The sequence below is a fragment of the Festucalex cinctus genome, chromosome 20, assembly GCF_051991245.1.
Source record: "Festucalex cinctus isolate MCC-2025b chromosome 20, RoL_Fcin_1.0, whole genome shotgun sequence".
In the NCBI taxonomy this organism is placed as follows: Eukaryota; Metazoa; Chordata; class Actinopteri; order Syngnathiformes; family Syngnathidae; genus Festucalex; species Festucalex cinctus.
The window spans coordinates 21,833,306-21,853,310 of NC_135430.1; the positions used below are offsets into that span (position 1 = coordinate 21,833,306).

Here is a 20,005-nt window from a genome sequence, read left to right on the forward strand (position 1 = left end):
CTGAGCGTTTGAAGATGAAGGCGAGTTTGAGGCTGCAATGCAGGTAGTCGGTGAGAGAAGCCTTGTCCAAGACAATCATATGATGTATCATTCATGCTGTCAGTGCAAAGATGCACCTCCCTCCCTCCCTCCCTACCTTCTTCCTCACTCTGGTCTCCCGTAGAGGCTGCGGCCATCACACTGACTGCAGGGCGATTCCACATTTCAACGACACGTTCACAGACACATACGCAAATGGTGGCGCTAACAACGGATACGCTAACACAAACGTTCCCGTTGACTCCTGAACGCCCCCTGGAAAGGAATATTTTGCCACTTGCATATTTTCCTAATCCTCCCACAGACATCAAGGACATAATCGCATGGTATCCCTTTTCATCAGGGGAACCGGTTTAGCGGCATGCCTATTAATTTGCGGCCCCATTTTATTCATCTTGGACCGCCGCGCAAGGTGGTTTTGAAAAAGAGCGAGTGCTGCCTCGGAATCATTTGACCCCAGCGATTTGCTAATGAATGCTCGGAGCAATCACCATTTCCCAGAAAATGGACAAAAATGATCCCTCATCTGTAAAGCTAATCACTTACTGCCATTATCGTGCGCACGGCGCGCTTGTGTGTGTGCGTGCCAGTGTGTACTAAGGTGACTGTCTGATTACCATCCATGAAAGAAATTGTTGTTCAAAACGATCCCGTGGGAGAAGAGATCGTTATTCAAGATGAAGCCGCATTGAAGTGGCTTACTTTTTTTTTTCTTCCCATGTAGGATTAGTCATTCAAAAAAGGGAAGGACAAAACGGTGACAGAACTGTGGCAAAAAAGAACATTTTAATCAGTGGTGCTTCTTAGAAACGTGCACTTACTTTTGTCGAAGCCTAATACTTTCTCAGTCACGTAAACATAGTCTTCAAATTCACAAGACGTTATTTGCAGTATACATTTACTCGTACTTCAACTTGAAGGTGTCAGAATTGTACTTTGGAGTTACAGCTCAACACCTCAAAGTTGCATTAGTACGAATTGACAAGACTTAAATAAACAGCGCGTACTTTTCAGCCACGCTGATTGTGCATACAACAACAAAACTAATAGTTAATGAATAATAAAATATATGTGGACACCCAATTCTTAGTACTCTCTAATATCTGCTGAATTTAACTAGTGAGCTAACTAATACTTTTAAAAGAAATGAAACTGTGGCAACACTGATCCCAGTGTACCGTTGACAACATATAATTGCATTTTATTTCAAGTGACTCTGCAGTTCCCTGCACCTCCTAATAGCTGTTGTTTCAAATCACACCTGACATATCACACTTTGACTTCAAAGATTCTAAATCCAAGACGAAGCAAAGCAGGAAGTCGTCACTGCGCTTCGTATCGCGATTCTCTCACTTTCTTCCAACTTTGTTTTTACTTTTAATAAACAGAACTGACTTGGTGTTGGATCCACTTCAGGCAGAAGTCTGGGCACACGTCTGCACCTGAGTGTCTGCACTTCCCCGACACACATACACTTCAACCACACGCACGCACGCACGCACGCACACGCGGGACGGGTAAGGCGACAAAGGTCACACTGAAGCATTGCGGGGATAAACTGAGTGAGTGGAAATCCCATCTCCCGTGGCCAAATCAGATCAGTGGTGCAGATGTGGACACAAAGCTGCAAAGCAACAGGGAGGGGAAGGACGAGAAGAAGAAGAAGGTGGAGGATTTGAATGAGAAAATTACATTTTCTTGTCTCTGAACCGCGAACAAAGAGAAATTCCACCGTAATTCCATCACAACCGCATCACTGCGATGGGGAAAGTGAAAACGGATACAGTTACGGATACGACTCACACTATTTTGCTTTTCTACTTTTCCATAATTTCCAACCTTTTGTCCTTTTTTATTTCATAATCATGATGTTTGATCGGGAAAAAAAAACTTCTGCACTTCTTTTTTACTCTGAACAGGATCAGACAAGTCATAGGTTTAACTCTATTTTTATTAAAACAGATTTTCTTTTTTTGTATTTTTGTTTTATCATTATTATTACACTGATTCTATTATTATTATTGTATGTTTGATCTTAATCTACTTCACAAACTCGCAGGACAATATAAAAGAGTAGTCGAGAGAAAAAAAGAGCAGGAAGAACTTGCAGACATACTGATTGGAACTACTGTCAATACTGTTCGTGTTATCAGCGTTACAATGAAGAGGAAGCTTTAGCAAAGCTGTCTTTCTTTCGTCCCTAACATCAGCACTTTATAATCCCCATTTGGGGATCAACACACCTATGTGAGCGAGTTACGTTTGTATTTGAGTACTTCTGTGCGCCCGTGTGGGAACGTGTACGTGTTTGTGTGTTTCCTACCCACCTGTGAGTGTGTGCGTTGCCAGGATTGGGTCACCTTGCATCCATCCTTTTCCTTTTTGAGACCCCCTGCAAGGATAAAAATCACCCCGTGAACTTAATCCGGGTTTGTATCTTCTCCTTCATCCTAACTCATACAAAGTGTGCACACAAACACACACAAACAACTTTGGGTAAACCCAACAGACACTTCACAATTGGAGGCATCAATAACCATATATGGTCTAAAGGGTATGGTGAATGTACAGAAATATTTATTTAATAGTCTAATTAAAGCAGGGAACAAGGTTAGACGCCAATTAGACAACGAATCTAAACGGGGGGGGAGAGAAAAGTTTGGTCTCCACTCATCACGTTTCTAACGTAATAAATTTAGAACAAACAACAATGGATCGACACAGACAGAGGGGAGACAAGAGACTAAAATTACACACAATTGTAATTGCCCAGCTGGGCAAGACACAAGTGGCAGAGGGTGCTGATTGGTTCACACACGAGGAAGTCAGGCAATGCTTGAGGAGACAAGGGAGACGCACAAGGAAAGCAGGACATAATACAGAGTGATGGTCTTAAAAAGCACAACCTTTGGTATCCAATTCCTACGATATTCAGACTGAACACTGTTTCAGCAGACCTGAATATAGAATTTGAGCTCACGTGCTCCACTTCCTGCTCTGAGATAGAAGAAATTAGATATGGAATAGGCAAAATAATAACCAAATTGATTACTTGATTGTCAAAGAATTCAGTCTAAACTTTGTTGGTTGAAAGTCCAAAAGGCTTCACGTACGCAAACCTTGACTAGGCACAAATAGTCTGCTTGATACAACAGCATGGCAGCAAGCGCTCGCAACATCTTTCAATTATTTTCATAGGCAATGATGTTTCCTCATTGCTGTTCAAACCATTCAATCAGAATGATCCAAATTTTAAACAGAACTCCTCTTGACACAACAACTCAATTTGCACATTTTCAAATAAATAAATGTGCCGGTGCTGATTCTGACCTGTAAATTGTATACTGGCCTCTTTTTGTCCGGCGTCTCCCTGTCCTTTCGCACCAGTGGCATCTTCCTGCCCTGCCTCCAGGCTGTCCAAAGCTGTTTGAAGAGGCTATTAGAGCCCAAATCAAAGTCTGCCCTTTTTGAATATTCACCAACAGTCTGCTGGCCTTTTGTGAGCCCCCGGAATAAAAATAATCCAAATCAGAACGGACCTTCATGTGCAATAATACTCTGTCTACTCCGGCCTCCGCTGTCAAAGCCATTTATAATTCATGCACCCACACTGACGGGTCCGGGGCACGTTCAAGAGGTCCGCACCTCACAGTTTCATCAATAGCTGCCAGCCAGGTAGGGGACTTTATTATTGAACGGTGGCCATGCTAGTATGACGCTGTTTTATAATTAGGAGAACTTCAAAAACTTTTCCGCCTCTCAACCTTGCTCAAACTCCCCCCCCCCCCCCCCCCTTTTCTCTCTGTTGTTCATTTAGACACTAGCAGTTTCATCCCTCGCCACGGGTGTTTGTTTTACAATAAAAGGTCATCCTCATTTGTCCACAGTCATAAAAGGGACCACCGTTGGGGCTGAGGTCAGACAACCAGACAGATAGAAAAATAGACCGACGGACAGACGGACGTCTGGCGCGACGGATGCGGAGGGGGACGAGGAAGATAAGATGGTAAGATGGATGCATAGACAGCAAGGGACACAGACGGCTATTGGCCGAAGGAGAGCGAGACGGCCGTGACTGGCCTGATAACTAATCATGCTATCACCTCAAGTCTTCCCTCTCCTCTCTGCGCCTTCTTCACCTCCACCGTCTTCTTCCTTTCCAGCGATGATTGACGAGGGCACGGTGGACTCGGGTTGTCTCGCTCCCCAGATTAGAAAGCCCTCAAACAAATGAAGCCTGGAAACGGTCCCCGAGGGAGCCGAGAGCCACAGGTAGACAGACGGAATGCACACTTTCGCTAGAAGACACAAGAGGAGAGTGGAAAAGTGTGCCCGAGACGCACCAGAAGAAGATGTGAAATGATGCGCATTTATGGTTTATGGGTGTACAGTGTTACTGTAAAACTGGCTTGAGTACACTATAGTGAATACACAGAAGTAAACCAGAAGTTATAAAAAAAAAAAAAAAAATGAACTGAACATCATGCATGTTGCAATAATTAACGTGTTTTTTCGTTTTGTGGCTACACCAGAGTCAACTGACAATAATTAATTGATGGTCTTTTTAAAATATTATGAGAGAATATCAAATCTCGTATTGAGCCGAATAAAGTCCTTTTTACACTGCATTTTGTAAGGTGCAGCACACCATCAGTAAATCTATTCATTGGTGGGTGAATTTGTGATATTATAGGGGCGGCCTGGCTCAGTGTTAGGGTGGTGGTCCTCCAACCAAGCGGTTGGGGGTTCGATCCCACACCATTGTGACCATGTCAAAGTATCCTTGACTCCACTTTTGAGTACAATTTGTCATGTTTAGGTTTTGGGGGGGTGGGATTTTGTTTTCTTTTGTATTATTTCATGTATTCCTTAATTGTCTCTTCCCTTGTCCCGTTATGTGTAAGCACGCCCACCTGAGTGCGTCTTCCCTTCCCAGCGTGTTGACCAATGTATCTTGCCCAGGTGTCTGTTGTTTTCTCGTTACCATGTGTATTTAGTTAGCCTGCTTTCTTTCACTTCTTTTTGAGTCATTGTTGCTGTTGCTGTCATCCCATGTTGTTCATGCCATGCCTAACGTTGCCTTCGTGTTTTTGTCATTAGTTTGTTTTTGACCTTGTTAATTTCTATTTTTCCATAGTACCTTGTTTAATTTTTTTGTGAATGAAATCCCCTTTTTACTTGCATCCCTGTTTTTGTTGCCCCTTGCATTTGGGTCCTGCCTCCAACACCCCCCCAAACGTGACACAATTTACTGAATATTTTACTCGCTTCCAAGTGTAAACTTTACTCTGTTTAGAGTGGGACCAAATAAACTCTTTTAGAGTAAAATATACTCTGCAAAATTTACTGTGTAATGTTATTTTGGCAGACTTACTGATGATGAAAAACTTTGTCAGTTATATAGAAGCTATGCTGCTGCTCCTCTTACTTAAATGAGCAAAGTCATGAGAAGGAAAGATTCATCTCATCGAGGCCTCGCTAACCAGCGGCAAAGTTAGTATGTACAATACACACTTTACAGGCTCGGAGTCTACACTGTTGCCCTTTTAAGGGAAAAGTAATAGTGTGGCGAGGGACAGGTGCTGTTGCAGGCAACTAGGTTAATCAACTCCTGTGCTCCGTCAGCCTCCTTGCAAAAACTTTCAAATGTGTCATGTTGACTAGCTGTTGCACTGTGACACTCCGCAGACACGGGAGGAGGAGGAGGTAGGGCAGAATAAAGATGAATTTGATATAGAGCAGAAGCTGCACCGAAAACAGCGCTAATGATAAAAAAATAAAAAAAAGAATAGTCCAGCTACTCTCCTCATTTCTCTGCAAACCGGCTGACTATATTAAAATCCTAATACATCTATTTTGTGCTCGTGAAAACCTCCCTAAGTGTCCCGCTAAAGGTGGAGGTGCTTTGTGAGGTCGGTCCGAGGAGAGCTTTACGAGACAAGCTGTGTTGATATATGACTCGTAGAGACTCCATTAAAACCCTGCGCCTGCGCCATTCGGGAAAATGGAGGGCACTCATGCTCGGGTCACAGGACATCTATAAAATCAAACTTTTTCTTAATATCTGCTCATATATCATCAGTTTTTTTTTTTCCTTTTTTCCTCCACTTAACGCTTGAAATTTTAAACAACAGGGCTCTGCTTGAAGATGGTCGTTTTTCACGAGGTAGAGGCAGGGATGCTGGATATGTAATGTGCTGGGGGTGTTGGTACTGGGTGAGGTTTAGCCTCTGATAAATGTACCTTATCAACAATAACGCCATAATCTTGGTGGGACGTGAACAAGTGGCATGGTGTGCTCCTTTTTCCTCGACACCTGCCTGTGCTTTTAATCATCACTTATCTTGTCATTCATTCCAACATTGCAAGGAACGCTCGTTGGGATGCTTCCATCTTTTTGTGTTCACCCATTTTCTTGTAGAATTTTGTAATTAAACATAATGTGTTTATAAACGTTTGGGTGGTTTTCAAGTAACAATATAAAACGGATATTTACCTGAGTAAAATATTGAAATGAATGTAAAATCATTTGTTCTTAGACGCCGGAAGACTGCTTAGATAGGCCCCGCTAAAAGGTTGGATGATATGGCAAAGACGTACAACTAATCTGCTATTTGAATTTGGCTTTGCCCAGTTTTTCATTTTAGAATTCTCCAACAAGCGTTAAGCAAGAAAAACAGAAAGTAAAACTACCTGTAGTCCGTGTTTATTTATCCCTTCCGAGTTGGGCTCCAAACGTGAGCAGAGGCTAAAGGCCGCCACAGGAAGTAAATAAAACCGAGTTAACTTCTTTTTTTTTTTTTTTTACGTTTTCAAGAATTGAAATCTTTTAATTATGACAGCCCTAATATTGAGCATAAGGCATCAGAGAGAAGGGGCCGCCCGCTGATCAAGAAAGCCGACTTTTGCGTAGGAGCGGCCGCTGCACTGTGATGCATCTGAAGTAAATAGCGAGCGACTAGCGAGGCGCTCTTTAAAACACGCAGTGCCCCCCAGTCAGAGCCTGTTCTTCATCAGTCAGAAAGGCAGAAATGAGAAATGCAGCTAAGCGATGCTTTAGAAGGCAAAGTTCAGTAATTGGGAATGACAGACCCACACAAAGCATCCATCACTCTTGACCTTTCCATTTCTGTCCAAGCTTCTCTTTTCCCCAGGTTTCTTTCGCTCTTGGCGTGCAAGACGAGGATGACAAAAGCATGGGAAGAATTGAAAAGCACGTCTTGCGGACGACTGTATTTAATTGGACTTTGAAAGCTGCATTGTGATGCTATTAACATGGACTCACTTGGACGCTGAAGCCAATTCAAACCAATGGACGCCGACGTTAAGATAAAGCAGCCATACATGTGCTCACATGCTGGTTTGAGGAACGCTAAATACATCATAAAACATTAAGATGAAAGAGTGACGTGGTTCATGGAAAGTTGACAGCAACCCTTTACTTGTGCCACTTTCCTTAAATGGCTGCGCATAAGAAGCACGCGTTCCTTCTTGTCTCGACTGAAACGCACAATCGGCACATCTGGACTTGTGTTTAATTTCACGTCAAAGTGTGGACAGGAAGCACCTGTCTCCGTGAAATCCTGCACGAGAGTGAAAGCGAAAGAGGGAATGAAAAGAAGAACGGAGGAAGAGAAAAGAAAAGCATGAATCCATCACTTGTGGAAATGTGCGCCACGGTCTTCGTATTAGAAGAAACATCAATAAACAGTGCGAGAAAAAACAAATTGGTTTGGAAACGTCAAGTCATTTGAAATTAACCAAATTTCATGCTCTCTAAATGTTGTCGCACGGGGACTGAATGCGGCTCATTCTTTTTGCGGGAGCAATTACATATGACGGTAGAACTTCCAGATGTGGGATTATTCTTGCCCTCACATTAGCAGATAAAAAGATCACTGTCTGGATTGAGACATTCACTTTTTAGCAGTCCAGACATTGACATTGACTACAAAATAAATCTTCGAATGAAGGAACTTGTACGTTCCAAGAAAATAAAGTAAAACCAAAACAGTCTTACTAACTACTGAAAACGTGATGTTTTTAAAAAAAAAAAAAAAACAAGTTGTAATTGCTAAAAAAAAAATCATATTTGCATCTAAGACAGGTTTTTTGAAGGATACTTTGTATCAGCCCTTACACATTTTAATTTGAATGCAAATCCACATTGCACAAGGAGTACAGAGAGCGGCTTAACAGTAAAATAGAAACAGACTTACTAGAGGCAACTACAATTGTTAATTCAACTACATTGGAGATGGAGCCAGACAACAAATTAAAAAAGTTTACTTTTAGGCCACTCCGCATTTCTATCAACAGACTTCAATTCGATATACAGTAGAAGGGTAGTGACATTTTCTCAATGATCCAGACTTATCTGTAATAAGGTTGTGGTTTTAAGAGGGATTATTGCTTTATTGAAAATAAGGTTGCCATCTTCCAGTTCAGAATATGTAGAAAGTGTCACATTATAAGTCGCATATCAACAATAAGGTTGCTTTCACCTCAAAGGAAATTACAAGCCTCAAAGGCAAATTACTATAAACAAACAATAAATTGACAAACGTGTCTTCTTATTCCACCACAGTTATGAATTCCATACAATTTGTAGCTTCATTTACTGACCGATGCCCGTTTTGCTGACGAGTGACGAGCACCTTTAAAAAAATAAATTAAAAAAATCATGGACTAATATTTTTTTATTTGGTCAAACTTTGGTCAAACAATTCATCAATCATTCATGTGCATGACACAAAAAAAAATTGCATTGTGAATTAAATCTCCAAGTATAAAAATTAGTCTTTAAAAAGCTTTATTTTATCATGCATGTTTTGGCCAATCTTTGTTTGAAAGTTTCATTTCCCATGGTGTCACTGAAATACGAGATGATCCTCAGCCCAAATTTGTGAAATGACTGCTTTCCTGTTCCCACAATGCGATCGGAGACGCAAAGACTTTCTGACATTTCAAATTGCTAACATGCACCTCCAAAAAGTTTGGTATCGTTCCTTGTACATGACATCCGAGGCAAAGCTTGATTTTGTTTTGTTTTTCGACGAAGCAAAAGTCTGAACATATCTGTTAATTGATATGGTCAGAAGTGAAGTGAGTGCTGCAGGTTCTGTGGCATCTCAAGAAGAGATGCCAGCTGTGGGCCACATATAACTAAGCCCGTTCCACTCCAATGTACAGCTGTAGACCATAAAGCGAAGGTGTGCCAGAGAGCGTTAAGCTCGCGACATGCGCTACAGCTGATGTCTGACAGCTGCAAGCTTGGCTCCAAAGGCTCAGCGTGATTATTTTGAACACATATAACCTCTTGATCACGTGTGCTGGTATGATTTGCATGCGATGGCGTTTGATTTACAACAGGCCAAGCAGTGACTTTCACAATAAAAGAAATCAAATACTAAAACATTGTGTATTTTTGATGCCAAAGGAAAACCTTTTTTTTTGTTATTTTTTGTTTGTGTACTTCAACAGCAACGTATTCGCTGATCAACCAGGACTTTGGTGACCAGATTTTCAAAATTAAAAACCGGGACGTTACAATTTTGCTGAGAATCAAATATAAAGTGTAATAAATTCTCACCAGGACCTATTTAGAACAAATGTATATCGGAAGTCAATGTGGTGATGTGTGGTTGTGTTATTACTTTAGCTAATGCTAAACGCTTTCTTGGTAGACATTTCAACAGTGCAAATAAACAACACAATGTCCTCACCATTGTCCAACCTTTTTTACTCGTTCCCGTTGTTGTGGTCATGTTAGCCAGAATATAGGAAAAAGTGATCATTAGTAAATATGGACAAACCATTGTGTAATAACAATTAGAAAAGACACCATTACGCCTGAAATTGAAGAGACAGAAACCACGATGTCATTTGCCTTCAAGGTCAAGCGTCAGAGTGCGCCTGCATGTCACTGCTTCTTTGTCTATTCAGATCAAATTGCTGTATTCATCGTGTGTCAGATAAACCTCAAACGGGGAGTGAGAGAAAGAGGAAGAGGGGGAAAGTGGAAGAGGAAAAAAAAAAACAGTGCTATCACGGCGTCCTCCAGCCTGCCCCCTTGCCTGTTTTTATCTAGCCGTGACAAATTCCAGCGTTCACTCTCTCCTTTTTACTCCACATTTTCTCTGGACCTTATCTAGTGTCTCAGCACTGCCTCACTTGCCATTTTAGAATAATGTCCCGCCATGTCTGTAATGACATTGGCTTTGTGCTTCAGATTACCTTGGGATTTTCACTCCTCCCACCAAAACACATGGACTCTGGAATGAGAATCAGAAGACCCCATTCTGGACACGTCATTAAATGGGAGTTGACTGAAGCACAATTATTGCATATTTGAATGCAATTTTCACCAATGTCGAGACGGCTTTTTTCCTTCAGGTATCTCATTCGAGATCTGTACTCCTTAAAGAGTGACAGATCTTCCGCTTTCCCGCTGTCTTAATCACATGATAATTAGCCCGTCATCACACACAGGACACATAATGAGGACATTAGGCAGCCTTGTGAAAGGACCCCCTACCAAGTGGAGGATCAATGGCCGAGCCTGATGAAAGGTGGACGAGGCAGCTGAAGGTTGGAGGCAAAGAGGGAGAGAGTGCTATTGATTGCGCACACACATCACCGTACTGTACATGAGTCAATTTGACAAATTTACACTTGGAAGATAGTCAAATATAGTATGTTTACTGTGTATGAGAGTAAAATGTACTCTACAAAATTTATTGTGTAGTGATGACATCATATTGCACTACCATTATTATTATTATTATTATTAAAGAGACTTCCAGAAAGCTATCAAATACACATCCTGGGTTCTGCTGGTTAAAATCCGTGATCAGAACCATCAAAAAGCCCAGAACGGGTTACAATACCGCCTACGGATTTTAAATAAAGTTATTTGAAACTAAAAAGGAAACATTTTATGTAGTTTGATGTCGTTGTGATGTCCACTTTCAGAAAAGTGAATATATGAGGCTCGGTAGACCCATTTTCTTGTGTCACTTCTTTTGTATCACAATTAAACGAAGCTTACAATCAAAGCAGTAACACGTTTATATGGTGACGGCTTCACTAAATACGACTAGATGCTCTTTTTGCTCCGATTTACAATTACACGGTGAGGTCATATAGTTTTATTTGAGCATTTGGTGTGATTAGATAGAGTGGAGGCCTGTGCTGTGCAAGGAGCAGTAATGAGATTGTCAGAGGGAGTGAATCATTCCGCTCGCAATGTGGCAACAATCAACCCCCACGATGCCGCACATCATACAAGCTGCTGTGACAATTCACGCGCGAGTGTGAACGATGAACTCCCCTAACTGAACTTCCCTGGCCATTTATGAATTCCACATACTGTATGTATATTCTTCTTCATGTCTGTCTGTATTGGTGCGTGGCTTTGAAACAGTTTGAATCCGGCCACAAGGCTCACTGGATTCACTTTAATTGCCAGGCGCATGTTGTGATCATAAATGCTGTCCTGCATGCGTGCTGCTGCTTTAAATCACGGACACGTCTATTTTCCCCCCCTTTTGCCGCATTCCAGTATGATTTGCCCTCAATTTGTAATAAAAAAAAAAAAAAAAAGCGAACTACAGGGAAGACGCTGCCACAGCCAATGATATCTTTCGCCTTTATGTTTTTGCATTTTTTGCACACCCTTTCCGCCGTCGCAGTGACTGACTTTTAATCTAATAAACATTGCATGAGCCCACTGACCAGAACAAAGGGGAATGGGGGGAAGCGTCTTTCTTAACATCTATCAGATTATTCTTGTTAAAAGAAGAGGGGGGTCGATGCTCTGCACAGCGAAGGGCTCGGATATCAGCTTTCATGGCAAGATTGTAAAATTACTGAGGAATAAACGCCATTCATTTCACGTGACATCACCACCCTCTGACGATGTGAGCTTCAGCGGCTTCAAAAGGAGGGCACAATCGGTTCCTTTCGGATGTGCAAACGCAGAGAAACAAACAAGTCAAATGAGATGATTGAAATTGATTGAATGACTGAGTTGTGCTTTTTGACAAATTCAGTTTTTGCATTAAAACCTACTGGACACAAAAAGGCAAAAAAAAAGTGAAACATGTTTTAAATATTTTTAATCTTCTCAAATGAAAATAATATTTCATTTCCCTTTGTCCTCCATGAAAGCAGACATTTTTTCTTTGTGTTGTAAAACAAGACATTCATGGTCATTAGTCAAGTCAAGTCACCTTTTGAAGGGGTACTATACGTGTCCCTTAACGAGGACCCTGAAAGTGGCGGAGACTGGTTTTGCACTTGCTCTGGTGATTTTCACCATGGACAATTTAGGAGTTCACCGTAAGTTCAATATTTAGTGTGAAGCACGGTTATTATAGTTTTGGAATTTTCATTGTACAGAGTTTTTATTTCGTTTTGAGTTTTTTTTTTTTTAAATGTGTTAATTTTAATTAGTTGGTTCTGTTTTAGTTTTAGTTATTTAATAAATGCTTAGTTTTAGTTTCAATTTTAGTTTAAAAAAAATGTGCATGACTTGTGCGCAATGTTTAAAAAACACCATGGGAGCAAGGTCATCTGAAGGTGCTTTTCTATTGGCTGCTGCTAGATGACATCACTTCTGTGACACACTTTCAAACCTCCTTATTCCGGTGGTCAATATTAAAATACATTTACTGTACTTCAAATCACATTTAAAATCATCCCGCAAAGGCTCATGCATTAAATTAATTACCAAAGACTAAAACGAAGGACATTTTTGCTGTAATTATAGTTAGTTTTCCTTAGTCTTGTCAACATAAAATGTAGTTTCGGTTAGTTTTCGTTTTTATTTTATTTTGTTAACAAAATTGTTTTTTTGAATTTCAGTTTTTTCGTTAATTTTAGTTATTTAAAATAACCTGTGTTCGTGGAAGATGTGACCAAACATCTTACTGAGTTACATAAAATAAATTGATTGCTCCAGTAATTTGGGGTAAATGAATAACATATTCAATTAAAAGACGTGATTTGGTTAATTTAGCCGGCAATTGCATAGAAAAACAAATAAACAAAAAAAACAGGACAGAACACCTATAATTGCTTCCAAGTTGATCATGCAAAAGCTCCAAAATTGCATTTCTGAATAGATCACATTGTAATATTTTTTTTGTGGGGTCTTTCTGCCTTTAAGATGCAAAATCATCATTCCAACTTTCTGAGGTTTGATAAGTCACATTACGCATGCTGCATGAATCTATTTGCATATGTTCCTCCCACAACGCACAAAGCAAACTGCATTGCAAGTTGAGCATTAGGCAGACGCAATCTCATCAAGCGTTAAATCAGGTGCTTTGAGTTAAACACATTTTCTCTTCTGCACACTGTTAGCATTGCCCGCTAATTAACACTCAAGTTGTAGTTTTTAGCTATTATGTTTATTCACATGGCTGTCAGTCACTTGCCATGCGGCCAAGTGTATGCTTGACACAAATGATATGGCACGGAAGCATGCTGCAGGGGTACTAATGGTGGATGCGAATAGTTCTCAGCTAGGGTGTCACTGAAAACGCATCACTTCCACAACAGGCCCCACGGCAAAGCAACACCACACTTGCATTAGACGAATATACTGTAGAAAGGTTATCAAGAGTATTTCTTTTTATGAACATATTTATTGCAATGGAATGTTCTCCCTTGCTAGCATATTAGCTAGTGGGTAGCATATCTTGCCTCACAGTTCTTTGTTCCGGACCTTTAGTGTAATTTCCCTGTTCTTGTGTGGGTTTTCTCCAGGTACATCAACTTCGGCATGAATGAAAGTAGGAATGTATGGAGTAAGAATTGAGTTATTATTTGCCGATATGTGCCAGTCCTCGAGCCCAAAGTCAGTTGGGATAGACTTAATGTTATCCGCAACCAGAACAATCAATCAATTGTTATTCACTACCTAATGTTACGCACCTGTTACATTTTAAACTTCATCTCTCACATTGTAATTTATGACGCATTTCTTTCTCATTTTGTTTGTACATATGACATATTACGTCTAAAACATACATACACAATGAACAAAGTCAACAAATAGGATTATTTTTCCGGCTTTCATAGAGAAATGTGACACATGGTCTGGCGCGGTATTGCCCCGCCTGGGGTCAGGGCCCTTGCACAGTAGAAGAACCATAGTAATTTCTCATCTATCAAATTATGGTTTATTGTTCAGCACGGCAACCTCGGGCTACACGCACAACCCTCTGCACTGACAGTTATGAAACATTCGATTTCCTCTGTCATAGTCCAGGCCTGAGACAAAGCCGGAGAAGGCAAACAGAAAAGAGGGAATCTTGACACTTATCTCAACATGATCTATGTTAAAAGGAGCATTGAAAATAGCCCCTGTTACTATTTTGGTGGGTTGCTAACAGCATTAAGTTGCCCCAACTGCCATTAGGAACTACTATATAAGCTTGTTTATCATTGCCATGGTAATGACTTTTCGACCAAATTGAATTTGTCGGCAGGAAATTGTGTTTGATACTGCTCTAATGAGTCTGCTGTAAATTAGCCGTTGTTCTAGCGTGGATGACTAAAAGGCCTTTAAAGAACCTTTGGTCTGTGTTGAGAGTAATCTGATGCCACATGTCACTGATGACTCACTCAACTTAACTAAAAACTACTGGCTTGGGTTGACTGAGGTATTATCATAGCTGCGCTTCATCCCACACGTAATTTATTGTAACTAATTTCCAGCCTCTTGGCAGACATATTCTTCAATAAAGCAGGTCATTTGGGAAAATGGTACAAATCACAGATCAACAATCCAACCTTTTAGTACATGACACATTTTGTGATGAGACAAAACCTTCATAAAAACAAAAAAACAAAAAAAAACTTAAGTTATTAAGCCACAATGTTATGATCACGTGGCAGCATATTTGACAAAACTCGTTCATTATGTAGTTCATGATGTTGTAACTGAGTATTCCATAAAACAAAGATTATTCCAACTAGGCACGGGCCAGTTAACAGTTTCAGGGTGTACCATGGTTTTAAAAAGTCTGTTTCAAAACTGCTTAAACTTTCCATTGGGGGTATTAGTTGATGCTTACTACGAATGGTTCCAATGGAGTGGAGGCAATATATTAGATCCGACAATATCACATTTAGAACATCACCCAAGGTAACATTAATATATTGACACAATGCTGTCCTAATATTTGCAACTAGCTGCAAGAGTTAACATATCAATAATTGGTGAAATAAATACTTGCTACCGAAGCAGATAATTTAGCTAGCATAGCTAACAACTTGTTTCTGCTCTGTGGTGAAGACGCATCTACTCGTTTTCTCAGAAAAAAAAAAAAAAAAAGTTGGATTGTGGCTCGTTTTCTTTTCAAGTTTACTATATGGAGTGAGTTCAAATGAAAAAGGTTGTTATTCATCATAAACATTTTAGAAGAGTACATTTTAGAGCTGTAACTGTAAAACCATGATACCCTGTAGCCACAATATTTTTGTTCATGGTTATTATACGATCAGAATCTGACACCAGCCTTATCCCAGCATTGAAAATTTTTTAAACATAATTTTTGGAAAAAGTCACAGTAAATGATGTTGTATAATAGAACAATGACAAATCATAATAAAACGTTAAAAGGTTTTTGCAATTTAGTTTTTCTACCTTCTTTACAATGCTCCAGTAACCGAATATAGTTTATATAATAATATAAATAATGTGTCAAAGAACATACAAAAATGACAACATTCATGATTTAAAAAAAAATACACTTATTTTTCAAAATGCTCTTTGGGATTCTTTCGGATTTCAGGTGAATGTGCTTGTGTAGATGGTGTCAATGGAGTTTCCCAAATCTATGGAGGCAGATGTATAAATTCTGCTGAAGTTGTCACAGACATTGCAGTAGTTTAATCCCGGAGAGGTTCCGAGAGCGCATCAGAGGGAACTCGTCTTTGCATCTCGCGTCTTAATGATGTGATGCTCCTCCTTAACGCAGGTGGCCTCCCAGTGTGGATCCCGTTTCTCTTTACACGCTGCGGGTGTTGAATGTCGCCACCCGTGCTTCTAACCTCGCATTTCCATCTGACTCCCACTGCGCTTTACCAACCCAAGTTGCTCCCTCCCCTCCTCAGGCAACATGTGCCCCCTCTTCGTGCCAACATGCCCTCGTCCTTCATCCGCCCCCCCGCCTCTGGTTTTTTTTTTCCCACGCCCGCCTTTTTGTCATCACGCAGTGGGAGTGGTAAGACGGCACGTGCCGCTTTTTAGTGCCAACAAGATCCCCTGTGGCCCGACTGCCCCCCTCGCCACCGCCGCCGTCTTCCTGTACTTACTCCCCCCCCCCAATCGTGTTTTACACCACCTCCCTTTCTCTCTTTCGCAGTCTTCCCCTCATTGCTATGTAAGAGGCGATGCCAGACTGCTTTGCATATGGCTGTTTAGTCCTTTGTGGCAGGCGGGGCGGCATGCGAATATGCAAAATGGTGATGGGAGGCATTTTGTACTGTGATGAGGAAGGGGAGAGGGCGGCACTGTGGAAAAAGAAAATAGTGGCGAACGTTTGCACGCTTGTCTGTTCGTTTACGGTTGCCGACGGATTCGTTGCAGCACGGGAAGGAATGGCACCAGAATCAACGCGGCGATGGAATACCATCCTTGGCAGCCATTATTTCAAGATGGAGGGATCCTACTTATCGCCTTTGGCCTTCAATCCTGTTTGAGGGACAAAGCTTGGGTGCTTGTGTTTTTTCTTCTTCCTCATATTCGTCGTTATTGTAAATCCACGGCGTCGAATCAACAAATCAGCGGCACATTAAGAAGAAAGGGACGGGGAAGTACTTTTGGCTCCCCCCTCCTCGCTGCCCATATCCTCTCCTACTTATCTGTGGCAGAGAGCCAATGGTTCATTGTAATTGGCCGTTGTCATCATGCAGATGACACGCAGTCAGCGCTCTGAATATCATTAGCGCCTTTGCATACCTCCGCTCTTTTGTCTTTTTCCCGTCCTTTCCTCCCGTTCCCTTTTTATTCCGAGGCTCGTTTTGCGCGGCGATATTCCAAAAGGTAATAATCATCCATGAGGCAGCGCATCAATATGCGGAGAAAGGCATAATGGGGAACGAAGGTGCATGTCTGATTGTCGTTTTTCCCACTCATTACTTCCAGAGCGAATGTAGAAGAATCTCACGGGCGCGAGGAAGGGATGACTGTACTTGTGTGATTATCTTTAACTGTCGTTACTTTGGAGTCCGTTGTGTATCTCTGCTCATCATCCCTTGTTTGCATACATCAGCCATTCCGTTGGGAAAATAATTGCTCTTAATTCTTCTCTGCAGCGCTCGCCTTCTGATCCGCCACAAAAAAAAAAAAAAGCAAGACCCAGACGTTTAATTTGCATACTCCGCATACTGATGAGGCGTGAGTTGCAGACCGCCTAATTACCAAGTCCTTCAGTCACTCTCTCTCTCCTCCTGGAGCGCTTTGCTTTTAACCCTTGCTCACCCATTTGCCATCTTCGTAGGAAACCCTCGTCACATACGCCGTTAATTCATCTGGAGGGGCACAAAAAAAAAACAAGCATATCAATGCAATGACAGACGGTTCGTTCGTTCGCCTTCGTTTACTCCCCGTCTGCGTTTATTGGCTAATTTGCGGCTCCTCTTGCTCGCGGCGCTCCTTAAGCTATCCGCTTTGTCTTTGAAATTTACAAAATCGTTCAAGAAATCAATACTTAATTGATTATTGGCTTTCCCGCAGCTTCCACCGACCGGCGAGCACATGTTTGTTAAATCCAAACGTGAGTCGAGTCTCTGCTCGATCCGGTGGCATTCCCAGTGCTTTCGAGGAAGCGGGCGGATGAAGTGGCAGGGAGCTCGGAGAGAAGCAGCGCAGCATCTTACGTGCAAGTGTGTGCGTATGCGTGTGTATGTGTGTGTGAGACGTACCAAGGTCCCCTCAACCACACTAAAAGCCAGACAACTTCCAAGATTTGGAGATTTACTTCTCGACACTCCTGCTCAAAGGGAAGCGGCCGTCCGGGCAACAACAACAACAACAACAACAAAAACAGGTCTGTGGGCACAGAAAGTATTGCAGGCTCCCGGCAAGATGTGGAATGGAGTACATCCTTTTGGTTTTCTGTCGAAACTCTGACAACATGCCACCTGGACCCTTTGGAGGACTGTTTGGCAAAGTGGGTGTGGAAAGAAGAGCGCGAGGAGGAGGACTTTGAGGCGGAGGAGAACGAGGGGGCTAAAGGGTGCCTGGTGCCCCATCTCTGATATGCCATAAGGATGGGAGGCACGTAACGATAGCAAGTGTAGTGCAGATTGGCGTAAAGGAGGAGGTGGAGGTGGCGGGGGAGAGCAGATGGCAGAGCTGGCCCAGTGCCAAGGAAACGAAAACATGACCGCACATGGGAGAACACCCACGACGACCACCCCGACAATGACACACTTGTTGCCGCATCGACTCATGTGGAAGAATGACAGAGCTGCGGAATTGTGAATTGTACTTCTGCCATAATGCCCGAGTCCTTTCTTTAAAAATCATTCAATGTGTCAATACCACTAAATGTAAACAATGCAACGAGTGCGAGGGCCTGCAGCAAAACAAACGTGTCTGACCTCAATTTGACCTTGCATCTATATCATGCAGAAAAAGGTCAAATATCGACTCCCATATGGTTACGGTTTGGCTGTTGAAAAATGTATGTTGCAACCAACTTTAACCTTTTTTTTTTTTTTTTTTTAACACCGTGGAACATTGTTTTAGTCATATTTGTAATGATGAATAAAGCTGCTGCCTCATGATCTTTTAGGCTTCAGAAATTGAACTTGTATGGATGTTTCTATTAAAGCACACTGAAACACAATATATATGCTTGAAAATGAGTTTGTATGTCTGTAAATAGGTCAGCCAAGAAGTAGGTTTTAATGCCAAGAGAAATTCTAAATATCATACTGAGAAGCTAGTTCGTTAGCTAACATTTGGTTAGCAATCCGACTGTTTCATAAGCCATATTGTTTTAAATGGCTAGAGTAGCAATTCTAAATATCAAATTGACAAGCTAGCTAGCTTTTGGTTAGCAGTTTCGACTGTTTCATAGGCCATACTGTTCTAAGATGGTGACTGGAGGAAGTCTAAATATCACATTTAGAAGCTAGCTTGCTAAGCGGCTTTTGGTTAGCACGCTGGCTGTTTCATAAGCCACGATGTCCTAAAATGGCTACATTACAAAGTCTAAATATCACATTAGGAAGCTAGCTTGCTAAGTAGCTTTGGTTAGCACGCTGGCTGTTTCATAAGCCACGATGTCCTAAAATGGCTACAGTACAAAGTCTAAATATCACATTAAGAAGCTAGCTTGCTAAGTAGCTTTGGTTAGCACTGGCTGTTTCATAAGCCATAATGCCAACAAAATTGTCAGATGATTCATGGTTTCTTGATTTGCATGATTGGCAGAAGGATGACGTGTGAGAGAACATTCTCAGAAGCTCTTTTATGTGTAGATAAAGACAACGTATTTAATCGGATTCTATATGTGGGGTTGGCTAGTCTAACGGGGGACAGGAATCGAACACCCATTTGAATAATAACAATTATAGCCTCAGAATTGAGGCAGAAATAAGCGATTTGACTTGCGATCAGGCTATGCATATCTGCATGCTAATTACACGGTGAGAAGGGGGGAGAGCAGAAAGCGCTCCCCTTGCTTCTATGCGCCAGACAGAGCAAGGGCGAGAGAGGGAAGACATTGCAGACACGAGCGAGAAACAAGGGGACGGCTGGCGCAACAAACGGACAAACAAACGAAGGAATCAAAGGGAGATGCAGACGAGACGAGCCATTCATTTGCCGCCGGCCTTTCTTCTACGGCACTCGGGAAACGGAAAGGAGATGAGGAAGAAGAAGAATACGACTGGAGCGCCACTGGAGGGGGGACATCTTAAAATTCAAATTATTGATTGA

The 20,005-nt window shown here is 41.6% G+C and overlaps 2 long non-coding RNA genes across 2 annotated transcripts in view; one reads left to right on the plus strand and one right to left on the minus strand.

Moving 5' to 3' along the window:
- LOC144009048 (uncharacterized) overlaps positions 1-4,609 on the plus strand; it is a 41,512-nt gene extending 36,903 nt beyond the window's left edge. Inside the window, exons 4-5 of the long non-coding RNA XR_013280820.1 lie at positions 3,927-4,045; positions 4,203-4,609. This is a non-coding gene — a long non-coding RNA (uncharacterized LOC144009048). The remainder of the gene's footprint in view (positions 1-3,926; positions 4,046-4,202) is intronic.
- The window catches only part of LOC144009049 (uncharacterized), a 114,435-nt gene continuing 95,141 nt past the window's right edge, over positions 712-20,005 (minus strand). The window contains exons 3-6 of the long non-coding RNA XR_013280821.1: positions 7,132-7,622; positions 4,143-4,337; positions 2,367-2,431; positions 712-1,663 (exon numbers count right to left, since the gene is read on the minus strand). This is a non-coding gene — a long non-coding RNA (uncharacterized LOC144009049). The remainder of the gene's footprint in view (positions 1,664-2,366; positions 2,432-4,142; positions 4,338-7,131; positions 7,623-20,005) is intronic.